Here is a 26,063-nt window from a genome sequence, read left to right as displayed (position 1 = left end):
GCTAGGTAGTCATGTTTCAAATACATGAAGTGAAGAAATATGATGTATTGAAGTTCCTAAGTGAAAACTTATAAAGGCCATGGACTCGTGCATGCTATTCATCTTAAAAATAAATATGAATTGGAAGTACTCTATCTATAGGATAGCCATAGAAGAAATGCTAACAATTGAACTTGAATTTTTTGGGATGCACAAGGAGATATTGAAAGATATGTAGATCATAAACCCCACCAGTATCTTGCAATTTGATGATAGTAGCATAGATTCTGATACCTTGACTAAAAGATTTAGTGACACGATGTCTTGGATCAAAGATAGTGACAACCCTTCCTCTTGAGACTTCACCACAATAGTTAACATCAAATTGATGTTGTACCTAAACAAAGAGCTCATGCCTTGGTAGAGTAGGAGGATCAGGGAACTAAGGTGGTAGAAGAATGTGTGCAAATCAAAGTTGCTCAGTTTGAAGAACCCCCATTCTCATGTGGTCAAGGAGTTTACAAGTGGCTTCAAGAGTTGGAAGTTGGTAAAAAAAAAAATGGTGGATGGGGAGAAGCCTAACAAAGAAGTTTAGTTATGGACAGTTATCTTTTGGTTTCTATTTTTTTTGAAAAACTATTTTAAACTATTTGTGTCTATAACCATTTGTAACCAAAAGGTTGGGTTTTGATGGAGGCCTTTTTTGGGTTTGTGAAAAAAAATAAATGATGGAGCATTAAACTAGGAAAAGGTTAGATTTTAGTCAGATAGAAAAACATTCATATAAATAGTATCTTTTTGAAGCTTTTTTTGAGATAGTAATAGGCAGAAGGTGGTGATATATGCAACTATTATTTCTTTAAGAATTGGTGCACGAGAAGTTTACTTTAATATATAGATCTATTAGTATTTTTCCATGGTTTGAAACTTGGAGTTTGAATTCAATCATTTGCAGTTAGTTTGAAAATTGTTATGATTAATTGTGGATAATATTTGTTACTATTTCTTGTGATTGCTGTACCTGTCTCTTCCTTAGTATGAATTGATCTATGTTTTTGTAGGATTTAAATTGTTCTTAAATATTGTTCTATTATGGAGAGACTATGTGCTTTCTAGTCATTTTCTTTAATCTCCAAATTTGTGAATTTTACCTCCGTACCTAAGAGTATGTGAGATATCTTTAAGCACTTTTAGGGAAAAGTGTGTATTTATGTAATTCTTTAGTTAATTTATAGTCATTGATAATCAATTGAAAAAGGGATATGTGCCTATAAAAATTCAAAGGGAAATGATTAACATAACATCTACCTAACTGTTGTGAGCATCATTAATTTCCTACCGTGGGCATAGAATGAATTATTGAATTTCACAAGGAAAGACAATATGTTCACTAACACTAATTTATGTTGACATAATCATGCACATATCTAGATTAGCTAATGAAATTAACTTTATAGATAAACATAGTATCAAATATTATCTCATAATGATAATCAAGCACTTTCAATAATATCATTATGGTCAATTAGATTGAATAATTGCCGTGTTACAATCAATATGTTCTATATAAAGTGACTCTAACATGGTAATGGTTCTAATGTGTATGTTGAATTTTTGAATATTGGAAAATAATGAATTGATTTTTTTGGTTAATGATACAATTTATTTACATTATATATGTGTATAGGTTTTTTTTTTTACTAATGTATGAATTGAATTATCCAGGAAATTCATTGAGAAATAGGACTAAATCTATGTGTGGAAGTTGGGTCTACAATACCTTATAGCAATGTAATTTTTGATGCAGGCAAGAATAGAATAACTAGGGCCAAAGGCACAACCAACTATCCAAACCACCCTACAAGACTTAACACAACAAAAGTGATCACAAAGAACAACAACCTAAAGGAGGCAGAAGAGTGAATTACTTTTATTGATTCATGAAGAATATCTCCATACATACCCAACTGTAATGCCTTTTGGGTTATAGCCAATTACAAAATACCAACTTCTTATCTTCAACCTATCTATCTTAACTCTAAGCCTAAGCTCTCTATTTATACTTGCCAAAATGGCTTATAGAACATTCTAGAACATTACATAAGAGAAATGTCGACACAAGATCCTATCATTAAATTCACAATCAAAATTAAATATGTAGGTCGACTCCCACTGAGAACCAAAAATAGACAACTCGACACTCGCTAGGAAACTGGCACTCGACATCCACTGGCACTCGGCATCAACTAGAAACTTGACACATGAAGAATCACTTGGCATACATTGAGTAACTTGATACTTGTAGGAATCACTCAGCTTACACTGGGTAACTCAGCACCTGAAGGAATAACTCGGCTTACACTGGGTAACTTGGTACCTAAAGGAATAACTCAACACATGAAGAAGTAACTCAACACCAACTAAGGATGAACAAAAATGAGCAGGATAACAAGGCAACCTAGGATGCTCCTACATCAAACAATCAAGGTTGAAAGAAATGATTCTCCTGAATCATTGAGATGTCCCAACTTGAGCTAAATCCAACTCAAATTGAGAAATCCATGAAGCATCTTCAATAGGTCTGTTCTTCCACTTCACCAAATATTCATAGTATTCTTTTCCTCTTGTACTCTTGCCAACTCTCTGATCCAATATCTATTCAACTTCCTCAATCTGTTTCTTAGGATAATCATCTAGTATAACAACTTCATCCTCTAACTCTTGATACTTATAAAAATCAATAATATTAAATATAGGGGATATATCCATGTCATTAGGTAACTCAACTTCATAAGCATTACCACTATCAAACTTCTTCAGGATCTTACAAGGTCCAAATTTCTTCATCTTCAACTTGCTATATGTTCCAAATGGGAATCTTCCTTTCTTTAGATGAACCATCACCTCATCACCAACTTGAAAATCATGGTGTCTTCTAGACTAATCAGCATTCTCCTTATACTTCTAATTACTTTGTTCCAACCTCAATTTCACTTCTTTATGCAAAGATTTCATGAAATCAATAAATTCTTCCCCTGCAACACTTTTCTTTTCTTCACCAGCAACATCTCTCAAATTTGATATACCTCTAAGATGCATTCCATTAACAATCTCAAAAGGTGTCTTCCCTGTACTCCTATTCACAAAATTGTTATATGCAAATTCAGCTTGTGCCAATACCATCTCCCAATTACTCGACTTATTTCCAACTAAACATCTAAGAAAATTACCCTAGCTTCTGTTCACAACCTCTGTCTATCCATCTATTTTTGGATGGAATGTAGAACTTAACTTCAATTTAGTACCCATCTTTTTCCAAAAAGTCTTCCAAAAATAACCAACAAACTTACTGTCTCTATCTAAAATAATGCTTCTTGGTAATCCATGCAATCTCACAATCTCTTTAAAAAAAAGTTCAGCAACATGCTTAGCATCTGATGTCTTCTTACATGGTATAAAATGAGCCATCTTAGAAAATTTTTCCACTACAATACATATAGAATCATACCCCTTCACTGTTTTAGGCAATCCAAGAACAAAATCCATATTGATATCAGTCCAAGGTTTCTTAAGAACAGTAATAGGTGTATACAAACTAGTATTCTGACTCACTCCTTTTGCAACTTGACAAACTCCACAACTCTTCACAAATTTTTGAACATCCTTATATATTTGTGGCCAATAATACCTCTCTTTTAGCAAACTCAATGTCTTATCAATTCCAAAATGTCTAGCTAATCCACCACTATGCTTTTCCTTAATTATATTCAACCTCATAGAACTTCTAAGAATACACAACTAAATACCTTTGAACAACGTACCTTCTTGAATGAAATACTCATCATACTTACTTATGTGATCTATCAGATTTGGTGCTCAACACTCTCTCCATGCCTCAGAAAAATTAGGATCAGCATCATATAACTCTTTCATCTCATCAAAACCAATAACTTCAACCTTCATTTTAGTCAACAAAGAATATATTCTACTCAATGTATCAACAACTTAGTTAGTAACTCCACTCTTATGCTTGATCACAAATGTAAAACTTTGCAAATACTCAACCCACTTCATATGTCTTTGATTCAATTTATGTTGACTTCCGAAGTATTGTAAAGCTTTATGATCAGTATACAACACAAACTCCTTAGGTATCAAATACTGTCTCCACTTCTTCAATGCTTGAACAATAGCATAAAACTCTTGATCATACACATAATATTTCCTTTTAGCATCATTCAACTTTTCACTAAAGAAAGCAATAGGCTTACCTTCTTTACTCAATACAACTCCTATTGCATTACCACTTGCATCACATTCAACTTGAAATACTTTGTTGAAATCAAGTAAAGCCAATACAGGTAATTCAACAACCTTTTGTTTCAAAGTCTCAAAACTCTTATCAGCTCAATGTGTCCACTTGAATTCCTTTTTATCTCCCCTCATTGTTTGAGTCATAGCATTACAAACAACACTATAATTCTTTATGAACTTTCTATAAAAACTAGCCAAACCATGAAATGATCTTACCTCACTCACATTCTCAGGTGTAGGCCATTCCAAAATTGCTTTAACCTTCTCAAGATCCATCTTCAAACCATTAGCTGAAATCACAAATCCTAGATACACAATCTCCTCTTGCATAAAAGAACACTTTTTCAGATTAATCAACAACTTTTCCTCTTTCAACCTCTACAATACTTGTCTAATATGCTCAAGATGTTCTTCTTTAGTCTTGCTAAATATTAGAATATCATCAAAAAAACAATCACAAACTTACCCAAGAATCTTTTTAGAACTTCATTCATCAACCTCATGAAAGTACTAGGTGCATTAGTCAAACCAAAAGGCATAACCAACCATTCATACAAACTATCTTTTTTCTATCATTTTGCAAGTGCTCCCACCATAGTGATGCATGACCTTTCAGCCTAGTGACTACAATCTTCACCTTTCTATTATCAAGAGTATTTTCATACTCAAAGAACTTCTCCATATTAGAGATCCAATCTAGCACAACATTGGTATCCAATTTTCCATCATAAGGAACAACTTCTATAGCAGGTTTTGAATTTTCCCTAGACAATACTTGCAACAATCTTTCCTCATCTTGATCTTCTTCAGGTTTTGGATTATGGTTTGGTGCTACTGCTTCATCATCACTTACATCATCAAGATGTGCTCCTCTCCTTTGGGCTATCTCCACAACATCTAATCTAGCTACAATTTTTCTCAACTAATCCAATATAGCATTATCAACATTATTTCCTCTACCATGAACCATCTTTACAAATTAGGTTCCTGCAAGATCGTAACCCTCTACAAGTTATAGGTCAAATCCATAGATCTGCCACCCTACAACCAAATCCAAATCAGGGTTCTACACGATCCAATCTCCACAAGGATGAACCTCAAGCTCTGATACCAACTGACACAGGCAAGGATAGAATAACTAGGGCCAAAGGCACACCCAGCTATCCAAACCACCCTGCAAGAGTTAAAACAATGAAAATGAACACAAAGAATAGCAACCCAAAGGAGGAAGAAGAGTGAATTACTTTTATTGATTCATCAAGAATATCTTCATACATGCCTAGCTGTCAGGCCTTCTGGGTTACAACCAATTACAAAATACCAACTTCTTATCTTCAACCCATCTATCTTAACTCTAAGCCTAAACTCTTTATTTATACTTGCCAAAATGGATTACAGAACATTCTAGAACATTAAATACGAGAAATTCCAACATAGCATCCTATCATGAAATTCATGATCAAAATTAAATACGCAGGTTGACTCTACTGAGAACCAAAAATAGACAACTTGACACCCACTAGGAAACTAGCACTCGACATCCACTAGCACTTGGCATCAACTAGAAATTGGCACTCAACATCATCTAGAAACTCGACACATGAAGAATCACTCGGCATACACTGAGTAACTTAGCACTTGAAGGAATCACTTGGCTTACACTGGGTAACTATTAACTAGGGCCAAAGGCACACCAGCTATCGAAACCACCCTGCAATAGTTAACACAACAAAAATAAACACAAAGAATAGCAACCCAAAGGAGGAAGAAGAGTGAATTACTTTTATTGATTCATCAAGAATATCTTCATACATGCCTAGTGGTAAGGCCTTCTGGGTTATAGCTAATTATCAAATACCAACTTCTTATCTTCAACCTATCTATCTTAACTCTAAGCCTAAATTCTATATTTATACTTGCCAAAATGGCTTATAGAACATTCTAGAACATTATATAAGAGAAAGGCGAACACAGAATCCTATCATTGAATTCACAATCAAAATTAAATACATAGGTTGGCTCCCACTAAGATCCAAAAATAGACAACTTGACACCTGCTAAGAAACTAGCACTCAACATCCACTAGCACTCGACATCAACTAGAATCTGGCACTCGACATCAACTAGAAACTAGGCACATGAAGAATCACTTGGCATACACTAGGTAACTCGACACATGAAGGAATAACTCAGCTTACACTGGGTAAATCAGTACCTGAAGGAATAACTCGGTACATGAAGAAGTAACTCAACACCAACTAAGGATGAACAAAAATGAGCAGGATAACAAGGCAACCTAGGATGCTTCTGCATCAATTTTTTCCTAAATGAGACCACTTGGAAGTATTCTCTAATGTGAATTAGTAAATTTTTAATTATATAATTCTATAATAGGCATGTCAAGTAGGTGGTGTGATATGTACTTGGGGACTCACTTCAAATTTATAATTTGATCAGGTAGAAAATGGAAAAAGTTCAATTGAGAAAGAGTAGGTTGGAGATTATGCTTTATGTTGAGTCATGTACGTTCCCTTTGTTAAGCCCTTGGTTAAAGAGCTTTCAATATGGTCAAAAATATGTGAAATTATTTTGTAGTCTTTAAGTAGGTTTTACGGGGGTTAAGGTGACTCCTAGGGTTGGGTTGAGACCCATTTTGAAGGTCCACACTATAGACCTATGCGTTATGATCATTTTTAGCAATATAAACACTCATTATGGACTTAAGAAACCACCTAAAAGTTGTTTTTTCCAAGATGGTTGAATTTGAAGGACATTCCTTGAGGAATGTGAAGGTTGAGAAGCCAAAAAAAATTCTCTTGAAGGTTTTGTAAGTAGGAACATAAACCAAGGGAATTTATTGTGAATAGGATAGGTGGGGAGGAAAAATAAATGCCACCCACACCCATACCGAGAGAGCTTGGAAGATATGGAGGGAAGGAAATGATTTTAAGAAGAAGGCCACTACAACATTAGAGGCCATTTTATGATGCCTATTTGTGATGACAAATGCATTTCAGTATAATTTTTCAATTTTTTTAAGTATCTTTGATTACATCAAAATTATGATAGCATTAGGTTTATAAGTTAAGAACAATAAAAGGTGTAAATCATTCAAAAATTGTGTGACATATTTCATTCCCAAATTGGAGCACACAAGTACTAGGGAGAAGAGAATTTTGGGAAGGAAAACCAACAAACCAATTCCAATGAAAAGTTGGTGTCATTTTTCCCCCTGTAATCTCTTCAAAATAATTTTTGTTATAACCTTAGGTTGGACAAGAATGCAAAATCATTCTGCTAGGGTTTTGCATATTATGCAACATTTTTCCTAAATCCACTTCAAGTTCTGTCATACCACATTTATTACGAGATTATTAGGGGTTTTTATTATGACTCCAACTAGTTTTAGCCTACTAATTTCTACTAGTGCTAGAGCTACTATGATAGATTCTCATGGTGCCTCCTTTGAACAAGCAACTGAGAAAATTTGTCCCGAAGGTGTTTCATGAGGTAAGCCTTCCTCTCTCGACATTGTTCTCAACTTTGAAGAGTTTGATGATGCATGAAAACGCTAGAGCACCATACCCTGATTGGGTATTTTGTGGGTCACACTCCTCCTAAAAACATGCTTAGAGAGTGGATTGCCATGAGTTAGACTCCTCATGAAGTCTGGCTTGATGGCATTCAAAGCCTCACAAAGGGCTTCTTCTTGTTTCTCTTTGCAAACCCCTCCTAGGCTGACATAGTTTTTAACCATGGGTCATGGTCAATTAGGTCCTCATTACTAGTTTTTTAGTGGTGGTCTCATGATTTCTCAGTATGAGATGACAAAAATTTGAAAGTCCTTGTTTGGGTCGAGTTTTTGGGTCTTCCAGTCCCCTGTTGGAAGTTTATCCCTATTATTGTACAAACCCTTGGTCGGGCTATCTGTGTTGAGCCATATAATTTTTTTGATGCTCGTCCCTAGAGGAGGGTTTGTATTGAGGTTGAACTCTCCCATGACATTTGTATGCACACTAAAATGGCCACCTAGACTATGGGCCGCCATTATTCAATTTATCAATTTATCAATTTCTTGAATCAATGGTTTGCAATATTTTATTAAATCAATTCAAATCAATTTCCTTGATCAAATTTGATTATTTCAATATTTTCTAAGGTTGATCATTTTATCCTAAGTCTTATTTAATTAAAAGAAAATCTCTCTTTTAACTACATAAAATAAGTCCCCATTTAATTAAAAGAAAACCTCTTTTTAAATTAAATAATTAATCCACATTTAATTAATTAAGAGAAAAACCCCTATTTTAATTTAATTAAATATTTTCAATTTAATTAAAAGAACTTGCTCCCTTTTAATTAAATAAATCTACACTTAAAGAGGAAATAAAATAAATAAAAATAAAAAATTTCTCTACACTTAAATTCACATATTTCTAAGTGGGATTCCATTTAATTCTTTTCCTATTTCTTCATTGGTGGATCTTTATTTCACATGGATCATTCTTTCTCCAACTTTGATTAAATATTTTTACCTCTTAATCTTGATCATCCAATCTTCTTTATAAGGGAGAGCCCTCTCCTCATTTTACATACACAGACTCTATGCTATTGTTATGCTATAGGTTTGAAGAGAAATTTTTGAAGAAGGAATTTGAATATTAAAGGATTTTGTGGAGAAATTTTATCTTATAGTCTTCTTCTCTCATGCATATATGGCTTCCATTATCATATCTCATTCATGCATTTTTATATTAGATTAGATCTTGTATTGATAAGATTAGATCTTGCATTGTTTTGCATTGTTATCATATATATTAGCTTTCATCTCTATTTGCATGCATATTGGATCATTGAATCTCTTATTTTATAGTGTACTTACATGGGCATAAACTAGGTCAAAATTGAGGGCCTTCATTACAAACCCTTGCACTCCATGAATAGAGAGCTATGAGTCACCATTCGAGACCTCATTCTTGAGAAATTTTGGATATAATGACTCATAAAATTGTGCTCACATTTTAAGCATAGATTTTTGACACCCACCATGGGGCAACCCACCTTTACTTGCTGGTTTTGGACATTTTTAGATCTAACCCCATTGTATGGATTTGTTTGGAGACAAAAAACCTTATATCTTAAAAATTTGATCATATCTCCTAAACAGCTTGGTGTTTTGGTTTGATTTTTTTTTTTTGCAAGTTGACAACACATCAGAGAAGTTTCAGTGAAATTTTTAGATTTTTTTGAAGTAATTTCTATTTTTAAATAATTTTTTCTTGATTTTTCATGAAAAAACATTTAAGAGCACAAATTAGTACAGTTTTTAGAAAAAATTGGATTTTTGGAAAGATCTTTGAATTAAATAGGGTTGGTTCTTTGTGTTTTGATTTTAGAGATAATATTAAGGCTCAATAATTGGATTTGTAAAAAATAGTCTATTTTACCAAAATGGCTCCCTAGGGCACAAATGAAAAGATATTTTTAAAATTTTGATATTTTTAGAAAGTTTTTAAATTTTTGATAGGTGTCTATTTTTTGCACTTAGGGTTTTGGATCCAAATTCATGATATAGGTCCAATTTTGATGACCAGGTAAAAAATCAATATTAAAAAAGGGCATTTACTGAATAGCTTGCATTTAATTTTCACAATGGATGAATGCATGATGTGAGCTTTTATTTGGATTATTTATTGATTATTGTCATTCTTAAAAATCAAATTTTTAGATCTAACCCTAGTTTTGCATAAGTTGGATATATATTGCATATCTTGTGTTTGCTTGTTGCTTTGTTAGTTACAAGAGAGCATTAAAGCATAAATGGAAGGTACCACAAAGAAAAGATGCATTGCAAGGATTATCAAGTATTTTTTTGGATCTCTATAACATTTGAATTTGGAACTAAAATGAACATCTCATGTGTTTGGCTTGAGTGCTTTTACATGCTTTCATAGATTCACACTTCATTTGGTGCTCTAAAATTGGATCTAGATTTGCTTTCATGGATCTTTGCTTAACATAGTAATTAGGCCCTATGAACACTATTTTGAAAATCTTGAGAGACTGAGCTTCATTTGCTTGCTTCACATGCAAACCTTCTCTTGACGATGGATCCCATTGTAGGTAGGAAAGGATATTTGTTATTATCTCACTATTCTGCTTTTGTCCTCAAAATTCATTTGTAATTTCTCTTTCGAGATTGGTGGTGTTTGTTGGATTTTCCAAAAATTTGGTGAGGTGATTTTGAATTAGCACATCAAAAAATCTTATTTCTATGTTTGGGTAAGGTGAAGATGTAGATTTTACCATCACACCAAAAACACATACTGATGGTGGAGAGGGATCTCATTAAGGATATAGTGCTATGCCAACACCCCCCCCCCCCCCACACGATGGAGTCAGATGCAGCCATTTATCATGTGGTATTTATACCCACTACATACCATGTTGATAATTCAAGCCTACATGGATAAAGGGTCAAAGGGCTTGAGGGACTCAGACCTGTGACTTGCGCTCTAATACCATGTAGATTTTTCCATGACACCAAAAGCACATACTGATGGTAAAGAGGGATCTCATTGAGGATATAGCCACTAAACCAATAGAAGAGGCTAGAGGAGTATGCTTTATTCCCTTTTGGGCACATTAGAAGCTTGGAACCTTTAAATCTAAACCAAGTCCCCATGTGGTACAACTTTGTGAGTCTTCCTTGATTAGAGAGGGTTAACTATAGTGGACATTCTTTTTATTGGGTTAACCATGTGGATGGAATCTCAAGCTATAATAACCATTTTTGACATGGTAGTAGCAACTAATTTATAAATTTCCTTGTGGCAGAAATCCTTACAGGTGTAGTATTTTGTTAGGTTGTTAGATCTCGTTAGCATCTCTGATTGATTGAATTCTTAGAATATGTCAAAACTCTGGTGCACCAAGATTGGATTTTTTCGACTCTAGATTGCAAAAACTATAGAGTTGAACATTATTAAGAACCATAGTACTACCAAATTTTCTTTTCTAGGACTATGTGCATGATTGGAAAACATCTTGAGAATATATACAGTAGTAGTTCTAGGGATTAGATTTATACTATGACACTATTCTTGTTCATGTGTAAGGTTTCTTTGTCCCTTGCTCATTATTTGAAGACATTTTCTTGAAATCTCTGATTGTTATCTTGCATGCCTAGTTCATGATAAAAAATCTATTGATACACCTAGTTGGACATTTAAAAAGAATAAAATTTGAGGTCCTCAATCAAGACTTTATGATGAAACAACTATGTTTTCCTATCATTTCCAATCTCCTTAGGTTGATCTAGTTTAGATTAGGCTACTTACCCCATTGTTAGAAGCTTGGTTGTACCTTGGGTTATTGTGCTTTAACCTCTTGAATTAGTAATCATTGATTTCACAAGTGACCTTTTTTGGAGTTGGTGAGTTAGAGAGCATCCTTTTTGAGAAAGATATACTTTTGGATCTTTTGATATTATGCTTAAAGAGTCTTAGTAATATCTTGTCCATCCACTTTCATCAAAATTCAATTTCAATTAATTAAATTTGGATAAATCATCTTCTTGGTCCATATATGCTAGGATATTCACCCAAAGTTGTGGGCACCTTTGTGGTAGTGTCGGTTTATGCCTATTGTAATATTTTATCTTATTATTTCTCTTTTGAACGACTGCGTTCTTTTTATATCCTAGTTTGGTACCAATGTTTCTTATGGTTATCCTATCAACTAGTACCTTTTCTTTCATGTTGGTTACACATGCTATTACATGTTGCTCAACATTAAAATGAACTCAAATGATATTGAATTTCACAAAATGACTCTTGGTCTTCTTTCTTCTTCATCTTCCATGTCTTTCTAGTCTCCCATTTCCATTCTTCCTCTTCTTCATGTCTTCTTGATTCTTTTCCTCCTATTATCATATAGTCTACCTTCTTCTATTCATCCTTTCTCTTCTTCCATGCTTGATTCTTCTTCTTTTAGAATCATGGATCTTGAATGTATTGTTAGGGACCCTCATTTGAGCACATATGAACTTGACCTCTTTATTGAATTTGAAAAGTGTTGTTACACCAATAGATATATAGATGCTAACCTTGTGACAAAAATGATGGAAAAATGGAAAAAAAAAAAAAATTATTGCTAGGATCATATGCAAGATCATATCACAATATCCTTCTTCCAAATATTCCTTATCTTCCAAGTCTCACCATGATTCTTCTATATATCATACACATTTCTCATCTTCTAAGTCTTATCATTATTCTTCTAGATGTCATTCACATTCTTCATCTTCCAAGTTTTATCATGATTGTTCTAAATATCACTCACATTCTTCATATTTCAAGTCTTACCATGATTCTTCTAAATATCATTCGTGTAGGTCTTCACCTACCTCTTCTTCATGATATCATTCTTCTTATACTTCTACCAAGAGTCTTATTCCTCTTTTTGAGACATACCATAATGAACAACATGAAAAGTCTTATGATATGCCCATCTATAATGCCTATAGTGACAGTGATTATTATGACAATGAATATTATATTCCTATGAGTCCTAGAAGTCCTCCAAGTCCTATGCTTGTTCTTAAAGGGGATGAGTAACGAATAGATATTGATGGTAATCCATATGACTCAAATCTTTAAAACAACATTGATAAATTTTTTGAAAAATACCTAAATGATAAATCTACATTTTTTGAGGAAGAGAAAGCATTTTTTTGTGCTTAAATAAAACATCAATGCCATAATAGTTCCTCTTTTAAGAAACCTCATACTGAAAATAAAGATTACACTCTTGAGCAAGACCATGTTAATGTTGAACCTTTATCTTTTGATGCTCCCCTTCCATCTTATACTTCCTCCACTATCCATACATCCCCTAAAGATTCTAAGTTTCTCAAATCTTCTACCAATCCTTCATCCAACAAAGATCCTAATGCTTTTCATGTGGTTTCCTATAGTTATCCTCAAAGGCTACCTCTTAAAGAAACTCAAGCTAACCTTCACTTGGATGCAAATACTTTTGATAATGCTAAACCTAAAGAGCCTAAGCCTTCATGCGCTATAATTCCTACTTTAGTTAGTCCTTCATCATCTATTACAAAGTCTTTCATAAAATTCCAACATGCTTCCTTCCCCTTAGGAGTGGCTTCGTATCAAGAGGACTCTAAAAATGATAAAGGAAATAATTAAAAGAAAGATCAAGATCAAGAACCCTCCATCTCATCCAATTATTTTCATGTTTTCTTTGATCCATTTCATGGTCCTTTTGATCGTCCGTGCCCTTCCTCATTCATTCCACCATGTCTTAAGTCTTCTCCTAAGCAAGATCAAGCTACTACTTACACCACTGAGCCTATTGACAATTAAAATGACCTTAATATAGTTGCACCTTCCAAAGATGATACTTTCATTAATGTTATTAAAAATAGTGTTGTTACTTCCAATGTTGAGTCTATTGAAAATCAAGAGAAAAAATCTACACTTATGCCATCCAAAGTTCCTTTTCAAGATCAAAATCTTCCATCTTCTTGTTCTACCACTCCATGTTCCCTTTGACTTTCTACTCTTCCTAAGTTTTCTAAAGCTTCAAGTACTCCTATCAAAGAAGTTGCTCCTATTCAAGATGTTCATTATCCTATTTCAAATCCTAATGCTAACTCTAAAGATATTGATGTCCTTGATTGTCATATAGATGTTGATGAACTTATTGATTACCCTTTTGCATCTTCCACATCCATGTTTGGACCTCCCCCACTAATACTAAATGCTTTATGTCTTCCTTCCATCTTGAGTCCTTATGTCCCTTCACTTTCTCCTTCTAAATCTCCTAATTCATCAGCCATCTTGGGTCCTTATGTCCCTCGCTCTCCTATCTTTCCTCAAGATCAATGTAGATGCATATCCTTGAATCCTTTTAATCCACCCACTCACCTAAACCAGCCATATCATCCTTCTTCTTCTACAAGCTCCAAGTCTTTCAGAAGTAACCTAAATGTTCAATAAAAGAAAAATAATAAATTCAAGAATCCATATAAAAAAGAAGACCACCATGTCTCCTCTAGTCGACACGGGGGCATAAAGTCAAAAGAGATATCTAAAAAATAATTATAAGACAAGTATGGGTTCCAAAATCCATCATTGAAGATATTATCTCTAAATCAACAAAAAGAAATGAAAAGAGGCCTATGGCTATATGGATTCTAAAGTCTCTCTTTAGAGAGTCTAATGTTGAACAACAATTGAAGTTGACACTCAAGCTTCCAAAAAATTCCACTTCATCTTCTTCCAAAAGTATTCTTCCATTCCATGTGCCTAAACCACAATGTCTTCTATCCGCTGACCATGTTCCTTCATGTATTCTTTCATTCAAATTTTCTCAATCCTCTGACCACCCTTTGAGGTGTGTGTTGATGTTGATATTGCCTTCATTTTGATCTTCCAATCTTACTCACTTTGCATAAAGTCATACCCTCCATTTTTGTCTTCTATCTTCCTTTCCCTATCAACATCTTTGAGCATATCGTTTCAGCTCTTTTGCATGTCATGGTTTAAAATTTCAAGGAGCATTATCTAAAAAGCTTAAATTCTTCCAAAAAATTCAAAAAAATTGAAAAAAATTGAAAAAAGAAAGAAAAAAAATAAAAATTTGCAAATGTGCTTTGGTGAAAACTTGGAAATCAGGCACCTTGGAAGCAAAAGTAAAGAAAAATAAATTCATCCTATGGTGAAAACCACTCCCTTGTGGCACCTTGGATAAGTACCATGATGAAAACTTTACAATTAGGCATCATACATAGTTGTTCTATATCTTTCATCCACTTCATCTTCTCTCTTTGATCTTGACAATGTTGACCTATACACAAATATTTGGCTATCTTGTGAGCTATCTTATGATGATCTTGTTTTCATTCCTTTCATGTTTAGCCTTCATATCTATTTTACTCCATTCATTCTAGTCTTTTTCTATCCTTTTCCCATTTACCCCTTTGGTCTTGATCTAATAAAAAAGAGTAAAATAAGATGCTATGAAGCCTCTTGACATGTCTACTCCTTTGGATTGCATCTTTCCCACTATTACATTATGCTTTCATGAATTATGCTATGCTAGCCTTTCATTTCTTGTCCAAATGTACTTTACATGACAATTTTTCCCTAGCTTGGGTATTGTTGATGAGTTTTCCCTTGAGGATTTCTTCCCTTTATTCTCCTTCATTCTCTTATCTTTCATTTCTTCAACCAGCTTGCTAATCACTCTTTTCCTCAACCTTGCTAGACATTGGGACTACACGATTTGATCTTGCTTGAGAGTTTGGTCTTGATTTTTGTCTAAGGGCATTATATATCTTGGGACATATTTATTGATCCCAAAAAATACAAAAAAATCACATATTTCAAAAAATCCAAAAAAAATGATATATTATGAAAATTCTAGAACTTGGAAAATGTACTAAAAAAATGATCATCTTAGTGAAACCCTAGCAATAGGTGCTTTGATGTATCTCCAAAAAAATTATATATTCCAAAAATACAAAAAAAAAAAAAAAAAACTTCAAAAATTCAAAAAAATAGAAAAAGTGCCTTGGTGAAAACTTGGGAACAAGTGCCTTGGTAGCAAAAATACAATTTTTTTAATAAAAAGTCCTAAAAAGAAATAAAAAAATCCAAGTGGTGAAAACCTGTAAATAGATGCTACTTGAGGCCTTTGCACCCCAATTTCTTAGTGCACATCCTCAACACTTATCCTTTCTCCATCACACCTTGTCCTTGTTTCCTTGGTTTGGAATTGGTCTTTGTCTAAGGTGCATAACTATGTTAGCTTTGGTCTCTTAGATGCGTTAGTCTTTAGGACACCTCAAAAAAAATATTTTTCAACACCACCCCAATTGTATTTTTCAATACAACCCTTGACATCGAGTGTTTTTCAACACTTATTGGTTTGGTCTTACCTAGTTTTGTCATGTAATCTTACCTATTTGCAAGCATTCGATCCTTATCCTCGAAAGTTGATATTAGTTAACACATTTAATTTTTAAACATAAAAACTTAATGTTTGAGCTATGTCATGATATTTTCTTTGTGTGCTGACTGTTATTTATAGTCATTGAGTGCCATTGTTCCTAAGTCTCTTTGAGATGCATAGCTAGAGGACTTGGGGCATGAGGCATATGTTTTATTTGCTACTTTAAATTGGGTAAGTTAACATCAAAGTCATCTTGAACTTTATGTCTTTGATGCTTATGTTAGAATCTTTCCACATTTCAATATGATATAAATCGCATTCATATCTTCATAGTTGCACTTGTGACTAGTGGTGATTGTGTGATTTTTTTATGTTCGTTAATAATGGCCCAATAATGAAAATAAGTTCCTTTATATTCTCTAATGAATGATGAACATAAAATCTTATGTTACAATTGTTCTATTTCAAGTACACCTTTTCATTTTCATGTACCTTTTATTGTTAGGGTTCATGTTAGTTTGCATTTTTAGGTTGCATTATGTGTGTCAGAGGGTTTTCCCTTCATCTTTCTTGTGGACTTTTAATCAACTGTGATCGCATTTTGGTCTTCATTCTCTTATCTTCTTTCATAATTTCAATCAAAATTTTCTATCTTAAACAGTTGATTGATTTTGGACCATTCTCTTTCTTCTTTCCATTTCTTTCCATCTCTTCCAAATTTCTATCTTCCATTTACTTTCACCCCACATATTTTCTTCTAATTGACCTTTGGAGCATAATATTTCATGCTTGATGACCTGCCTTGATTTGTGATTCTTATATCTTTCATCTTACGTTAAGAACCTTATCTTTAGTTTGATTTGATCAATTTGATCAATTTTCTATTTTTTCTCTATCTCATTTTGATTTTCATCATGCGGGGGCACTATTTATCAAACTTCAATCTTTGATTCAATTTTATCAATTTTATCCTCAACTTTTTCAAGTCAAAATTTATTCGTATTCTTTGTCTTGATGTGTTCCCAAATCGACCACACATCTGGGTTGTTTTGTGACCCTAAATTAACCTCACACTTCAATTTCTTTCTTTGACTATGTGTGTTCTCGAGTCAACCACACATTAGTTAAAGAGGGGCAAATGTATGCACTCTAAAATGGCCACCTAGACTATAGGCCCCCATTATTCAATTTATCAATTTATCAATTTATCAATTTTCTGAATCAATGGTTTGTAATATTTTATTAAATCAATTCAAATCAATTTGCTTGATCAAATCTGATTATTTAAATATTTTCTAAGGTTGATCATTTTATCCTAAGTCTTATTTAATTAAAAAAAAATCTCCCATTTAATTAAATAAAAGAAGTCCCCATTTAATTAAAAGAAAACCTCTCTTTTAATTAAATAATTCATCCACATTTAATTAATTAAGAGAAAAACCCCTCTTTTAATTTAATTAAATATTTTCTATTTAATTAAAAGAACTTGCTCCCTTTTAATTAAATGAATCCCCACTTAAAGAGGAAATAAAATAAATAAAAATTAAAAATGTCTCTACACTTAAATGCACATATTTTTAAGTGGGATTCCATTTTATTCTTTTCCTATTTTTCTTATTGGTGGATCTTTATTTTACATAGATTATTCTATCTCCACCCTTGATTAAATCTTTTTACCTCTTAATCTTGATCATCCAATCTTCTTTATAAGGGAGAATTCTCTCCTCATTTTACATACACACACTCTATGCTATTGTTATGCTGTAGGTTTGGAGAGTGATTTTTGAAGGAGTTTGAATACTAAAGCTTTTTGTGGAGAGCTTTTGTTTTCTAGTCTCTTTCTCTCATGCATCGATGGCTTCCATTATCATATCTCATCCATGCATTTTCATATTAGATTAGATCTTGCATTGATAAGATTAGATCTTGCGTTGTTTTACATTGTTATCATATAGATTAGCTTTCATCTCCATTTGTATGCATATTGGATCTTTGAATTTCTCATTTTATGGTGTACTTGCATGGGCACAAACTAGGTCAAAATTGAAGGTCTTCATTACAAACCCTTGCACTCCATGAATAGAGAGCTATGAGCTACTAGTCGAGACCTAATTTTTGAGAAATCTAGGATATAATGACTCATAGAAGTGTGCTCACATTTTAAGCACATAACATTAAGAATTTTTTGGAGATTCAATTTGGTGCACATATCTTCTCTTAGAAAGTGCTCTACCTCAATTTGTCAAACACTTGTTACATGTGTCAGCCAGTTGATCATAAGATTAAGGATTGCTGATGAGCCTATAAAATGTCATATCTATATTCACTTGTTATAACACTTTACCCCATGGTTTTAACATATATATCCCTACCATTTCCACATATTAACTTGGTTTATGAAGCATTAACTATGATAAATGATGTATTGATTAAAAATTGCATGTATAGCTAGTTGATGCTAGAAATGATGATTTATTGTGAAAAATGGTTAACATTGAATAATAATATTCTTGACATGGTTAACATGTTGTATGTGAGTTATTTGAGTTGTTCATGCAGGTAGAAAGAAGGAAAAGCAAGTTGACACTTGTCAATATTCAACAAGTGCAGGAAATGAAGAAAAAGTTAAAAGTCAGTTTCAGAAAAATAGGCATATCTTGCTCAATTCTTAATGAAATTAAGAAGGGTTTATGGTTTTGAAAAGATAAGAAGAAGGATCATAAACCCTTTAGAGCATTTGAGTTCGTTCAAAGTAGTTAATGGGCAACATGGATTAGAAGTTGGTTGAGGAAAAAGTGGCACGTTTTCAAGCAACATAAAACCACTTTCAACAAAATAACCATAACTTCCACATTACTGAATGAAATTTAGATTTTAAAAATTATATAAAAATATGAAATGAAGGAGCATAACATGGTAAAGGGGTTTGAACTAATTCGCAATAATGAAAGAGAACCATGCGTTTGAAGTGGACTGCTGAAAATGTGGAACTGAAATTCAACACTTTGTCATTACTTTTGTAATAAGATTCTTCCTTATTTAAAATGATGATGGGGAAACTTGTTAAGTGGTTAGAAAGTTGTGAGAGGGATGTAGAGAGGTAGAGGTAGAGATGTAAATAGTTTAGATAATATACAGTTCCTACAACAACTACTGTGCAGTTTCATGTAGCCATTACTGTGTACTTAGTTTGTTTCTAGCATTGTTATAGCTTATATTTTGCAACGATAGAATGGCTTAGAAATTTTTATGGTGGGTATACTTTGTAGAATTTTTTCAAGTATACATCCTTGGGTTGATAATTTGAATGAGCCTCATAATGGGAGAAATAGTCCTTAGTTTGAATATATTATTCCTAAGCAAGGCCTAGTGCATGACTATGATACACCTATTGTGAGGTAGTCAACATAGTACTTTGGTAGTGAAGGATGTCCAATCCTATAGCTAAAAAGGTATTATATTGGCTAGACATTTTTGGCACCATTGCCGGGGACAAGTCAAGCTGTGAGAGTCTTTGAGTTTTTAGCAGCTCTTTGTAGTTTTTCTAGAATCTTAGTTTCTTTTCAAAGCACTTAGGATCATAGAAGTTTGCATGTAACACAATATGATTTTTGAATCCATGGAGGATGAGAATGAAGATCCAATATAATTTTCAGAAAGTTTTGAAATCAATGAAGACGTGTTCTCTAGCATAGTAGAGAATTTTTGTTCACATATTGATGAAAAATTGCTGATTGGTGAGGAGGAAAAGAAATACAGTCTTGCTTTGCAAAATGAAGAAATCACCATGCATAAGGTTTTTGTTTAAGGTGAATGTGATATCAAATTAGAACTCCCACTTCAAGAAGAGAATTGCAATAAAGTGAAAATCAGTCCTCTCATGCATAAAAGTAAAGAAGATATTAAAGAAGATCAGCTTTGGGATGATTTAGAGGAGTTTTGCTTAACATTAGATGTTAAACCAACATCTTTTGTAGAGAAAAACTATGAGCCCTATGAACATGGTGCAAAAATTCTTGTACTTTTATCAAATCAGCCACATAAATTGGTTTTTAAAAGTCAAGAAGAGACTGGAGAAGCAACTCATCTATGCCAAGCTAGCAAGGAGAGTTCAAGATTTGTGCTTTCATGAGGGTGTCCTATTAGACATCTCATTCATATGGAGCAAAAGATATTATCACAAGCTAAGGTTGCAGCAAAAGAAGAACTTGTAGTTGAAGGCAAAGATACACATGCAGCTGCACCTAAAAGAGACACATTTCAACTTACTTATATACTTCAGTATAGCAATATATATTATCAACATGGAGTAATAAGTGAGTCTCTTAATGTATTTTCAAAAGTTTTGTTTCATATTAAGTTTCAATTGCTACTGCAACTCTTTCTCATTATGCATAAGCATGTAATGCATTGGAAGACTTTGAGAAGAGGAAGATATTTCAAAGAACTAGTAAATGGTTTTGTTTGAGTAGGTCATGTAATTAGGTTAGTGTAGGGTAGGATAGGTTTTTCATTCAATAAGTGTGCTTACATAGTGTCCTAGAGTTAGTAGTTGTCTAGTTTAGTTTGTTTCCTGGTTGTTCTTTTCTCAATGACTATTTTCGAGGAGTTCACAGTTGGTTGGTTGCTCATATTTCAAATCATTTTTCCAAGGGTGTGAGTGAGTCAAGTTTCTACTTGTGGAAGAAAGTATTTGCATATGTTTCCAAACACTCCATTGAGTAGTTGAGTCTTCATGATGTCAGGAATGTTCTATTCAATGATGGTGTCTAGTTGGTCTTATCTGTAAGTCTCATGTTGTAAGAGTCAATCCTACAACAACTACTATTTGATTGTAATAGTCAATCTTGTAGCTAAAAAGGTATTATATTGGATAGACAATTGCCATCTGGTAGTACCTTGCAAGCCAACTCCTGTTAATGAATTGCATGCCAATTTTGTTGATAACACCAAAAAAGATGAGCGGACACTAATGAATTGCAAGGGTAATAAAACATCCTTTCTACCCAAACAACATGGGTCCTCTTCTTCTCAACCTTTGCTAGAAATTTATCTTGTTTCTAGCCCAGTGGCATCTGTTTCTTCTATGGTTTAAGAACTAGTTTCAAACCCTATCTCCTAGGGGATGGATGTAATTTTTAAAACTTCTTGACCTTCTTGGGTCCACACTCCTCAAGTAAACTCCATAGTTTTTCCCCATGGGACACAAATGTTACATCACTATCAGAGCCCTAATGGGTTCAGAGAAAACTTAGATGGGAAGCATAGGCTCATCTCTATGGGTGATGCCTCTCTGGTAGTTATTGCTAGCTATCTCTTGTATAATAGTTTCTCCTCTCTTGGGGAAAAGGATGACATGCAAGAGTTATTTCTATAATTTCCTCTCATGGAATGTTTGAGGCTTGACTAACCTCTCTCATAAATACTATGTGTGAGATGCTAGACACAAGATTGGTATCCTAGACATCCTTTATCTCTAGGAAGTCAAGATTTATGATTTCATGTTAAAGGCTGCATGTCGTGTTATTTGGCCTAACAACACTATTTTTTCTTCTCAACATGTAGCTGGTAGAGGTGGTGTTGTTTTTCTTCTCTCACCTAATTTAATTTCTTCTATTATTGATCATGGTTTTGACCCCATGCATAGGATTGTGTGGATTTTTTTGTCCTTCCAAAATCATTCTTTTGGGATTGTTAATGTTCATGCTCCTAATGACATTGTTGAATGATCTCAACTTTGGTGTTGGATGGTAGATTCTCTGCCACCTACCACTTGGGTCCTTTGTAGGAATTTAATATGGTTGAGTTGGCTATAGATAAAGAAGGCCTTCTACCTTTTCATTGGGCATTTGGTGAATGAGAGACTTGGTACTACATGCGTAATAAATTGCACCTTTTTGATCTCAATATAAATTGTCTCTAGCTACGTGGACTTTGAAACACTTGGTCTAATTTTAGAGTTAGGTCTAATAGGATTTTTAAAAGGCTTTATCATGTGATGATCTCTGCACAATATTTTTCCCCCTTTTCTGAAAAAAGGGCTTTACCTATTATTCCCCTACTTTATGTCCCATTGTTAGACCACTTCCCCATTCTCTTTACTATCACTTGGAAAATACTCAACATCATCATTCTAAGACATTTTTTTCTCAACATGTTTCTATTGTGTCATGAGCCCACTATGTCTCACATTCTACATGTTTGAAATTTAGAGCCTTGGCCCCACATACAAGTTGGATGGATACAATGGTGGAATGATGCCATCATTTGTACAACCATATTTATCCAAATATATGTTAGGAAACTTTCTATGTATCACATGCATTCGTATAAAGCCACTATCAAGGATCTATGTGCTACTTCAGATGCTCTTTCCTTGAATCCTTTTGATTCTAATCTACAATAGAGGCTTCCCAATCTTTACTGATAAGAGAAAATTATTGATAAATATGTTGTAAGAGGAGCTCAAATCAAAGCTCATCTCCATTGGCTTCAAATTGGAGATTAGGCTCGAAAAGAGTTTTTTCAAGCTCTTTGTGCTCACCTTACCTCTATGGCTATCAAAAGATTTAAAGATGGAAAAAAAGTTCTTTCAAACCTTTTTGATATGCTTCAAGCCTTTATTTTTCATTACAAAAAGGTTTTCACTATCCAAGATTTCACTCTAGAACATGAGAAAGCCTTGAATGAGTGTATTGTTGTTACTCCAAATAGGCTTGTGGTTGAGCAACATACCTTTTGTGAGAAATTTCTTACCCTTAGTGACCTCAAGGAAGCTATGTTTTACATGGTGGATGATAAGGCACCAGGGTGTGATGGGTCTTTGATGTAGTGAAAAGTAGGAGAGTCCCAAATGGAGATATCCTATCCCCCAGCTAATAACCACACAACATAAGATAAATAACAATGCAAGATTTGAAGTCAAATCACAATAATTTATTCATAGATATAACCAATTACATGCAATGTGTTAGGTTGTAAGGAATTCTCATTTACACTCAAATACAAAGTAAGTAATAGTTCTAAAAGATCCCTCAAGATCCAATCCAAACCCTAGCTAGTCTAGATCCAAACTCTGGTAGAAACCACCAAGATCTCAACTTGTGCTCACAAGCCACCAAACAATCTCCTTGTTTCCCAAGCCTTAGCTACTAGCTCTCTTCAAAATTTACTCCTCTACCACCTCCTCTTCTCCAAGATGGATAAATAAATGACCAAAGACTTCACCACAACCCCTACTTATACCAATCTGAGCCACAAGTCAGCCTAGTATGCTAAAAACCAAATATCCCTTACATTAACTACTTAAAGAGCGAAAAGTTAGCCTCCAACAGGAATTAAACATTAAATTCCTTTAAAGGCTTACAATAATTATTAAATACATCTAAATTAACTACCCAAGATGCAAATAGGTCCACTCAACCCTACCAAAATCTCATAATCATGTAGGATAGCCAACTACCCAAGAATGCTCCTGCATTAGACTCCCTAGGTGCAAACAAAAGTTCTCATTAGATGGAAGAACATCTTCTAGGATTTAACACATAAATCCCAAACTATTTCTTCACATACATCTCCTCCAAGTCTTTAGCTTATACACTCTTTCCCTTTCTCTTTTTGCACTTTTCCATCCTTGGTGTTCCACATATTTTCTATCCACACTGATCGCTAACCTTTTTAGAATTTTCCAACTCAACTCGACTACCAATACCCAAGTTCCTTCTACTAACCTCTTAATTCTATAAAGGAATCAAGGAATGCTTCCTACTAGCTTTCTCAATTGCAAATACATTCTTGACACAATCATGCATAGCTTTACAAACATACTACCAATGTCTACTAAGAAACACATAACAACTATTCATGTCCACAATATCACACAACACTTGATCCTTATATTGCCCAATCTAGAAATCAACAAGGCACTACTCCCTCACTCCCAAAGCATACTCACCTTGTAACTAGCCAATCCTATAAGGATAAGGATGTCTCATTCTCTTTAAACCAAGTTTCTAAACCATCTCCTCAGTAAAAAGGTTATCCATACTACCACCATCCACAATCACATCACAAACCTTACCACAAAACTTACAAAAAGTCTAGAACAGATTACTCCTCTAGCAGGATTCCAGTGTTCTCTTACCAACCAATACTCACCAAGCCAATAAACTCTCTCCTTGCTTAGGCTAGCTATCAAGGACTAAAACCTCATTCACAATAGCAATTTTCCTTCTAATTAGACATTCAAAAGACCTATGCCCTTCTTGATCACACCTGAAATAGTTACCTCTAAACTTGCCTCCACCTATCATTCTTTTCTATTCAACTAGTTTTGGTTCATCTTCTGCCTTTGATTTAGCTTGTGCTAAACTATCTTGCTTTTGTTTCCCTCAAGAACTACCTTAAATCTTCCTCTTTAGCTTATCCTCTACTCTCAAAGCATACTGATAAGCATCCTTGACTAAAGAAATATTTAGCATACTAACCTCATCCTGAATATTAAGTCTCAAACCATTAATGTACTGTGCTACCTTCTCCTTTGACAATTTTCTATGTCTAAACTAAGTAGTCAACTTGTAGAACTCCTTAGTATAATATTTCATAGTCATATCCTTCTACTTTAGATTCTACAACCTTTTAAACAACTCAAGTTCATAATTAGTAGGAATGAACTTAGCCTTCAACTTAGTCACCATTAGTCTCCATCTAGTGATCTTTGTTTCACCTTCCTCTTCTTTGTCCCCTTACATTTCCTTCCACCAAAGAGTAGTATGTCCCTTTAGCTTAGTTTGTCCTAGATCCTCAAGCTCAAAGTATTCCAATTCACCAATCCAATCAATCAGGTCTTCAGGATTCAAAATACCTAAGAAATTAGAAAATCCATCTTATGCTTCGACTTCAACTAAGATCCAAGTCTAGTAAAATGGCTAACCCTATTTCCCATAGGTCTCTCCACATGATTAGTTCTGGCCTCACCACTCAATCCAAAAAATTCAAAGTCTTCAATGACTTCCTCATAACCATCTTCAATACCCATATGCTGAGGTACACCACCTAAAGCACTCACAATTTTGGCAATCAAGTGACTCTTCATCAATGCCATCTCAAATTTGAAAGTGGCTTTAACCTCCTCTATTTCAAATCTAAAATTTTCTTTAACCTTCTCTAAGATCCTTTCTTCCATAGCATAACTAAGATCATCAATAGCCCTAGGGTCCAATGTTCTTAGAGGCATCTTCCAAGATCCACTTCACAAAACCTAAGTGCAAACTACCTCAACTTTGGCACTTAGTCTATACACTCAAGAACAACCTTCACTCTGATACAACTTGATGTAGTGCAAGGCAAGACAATCTCCAAAGGAGATATCCTAGGAAAGATAAATAAAAATGTAAGATTTTAAGTCAAATCACAATAATTTATTCATAGAAATAATTTATTACATGTAATGTGCTAGGCTATAAGGCCTTCCTAGTTATGACCAAATACAAAGAAAGTAATAGTTCTGCAAGATCCCTCAAGATCCAATCCAAACCCTAGCTAGTGTAGATCCACACTTTGGTAGAAATCACCAAGATCTCAACCTGTGCTAGCAAGCCACCAAGTAATCTCCTTGTTTCCTAAGCCTTAGCTACTAGCTCTCTTCAAAATTTTCTCCTCTACCACCTCCTCTTCTCCAGGATGGATGAATGAATGACTAAAGACTTCACCACAACCCCTACTTATACCAATCTAAGCCACAAGTTGGCCTAGTATGCTAAAAAATAAACATCCCTTACATTGACTACTTG

Source organism: Cupressus sempervirens, chromosome 6 (genome assembly GCF_028749045.1).
Source record: "Cupressus sempervirens isolate cs-2001-9-10 chromosome 6, ASM2874904v1, whole genome shotgun sequence".
Taxonomy (NCBI): Eukaryota; Viridiplantae; Streptophyta; class Pinopsida; order Cupressales; family Cupressaceae; genus Cupressus; species Cupressus sempervirens.
This window is presented reverse-complemented; position numbering follows the sequence as displayed.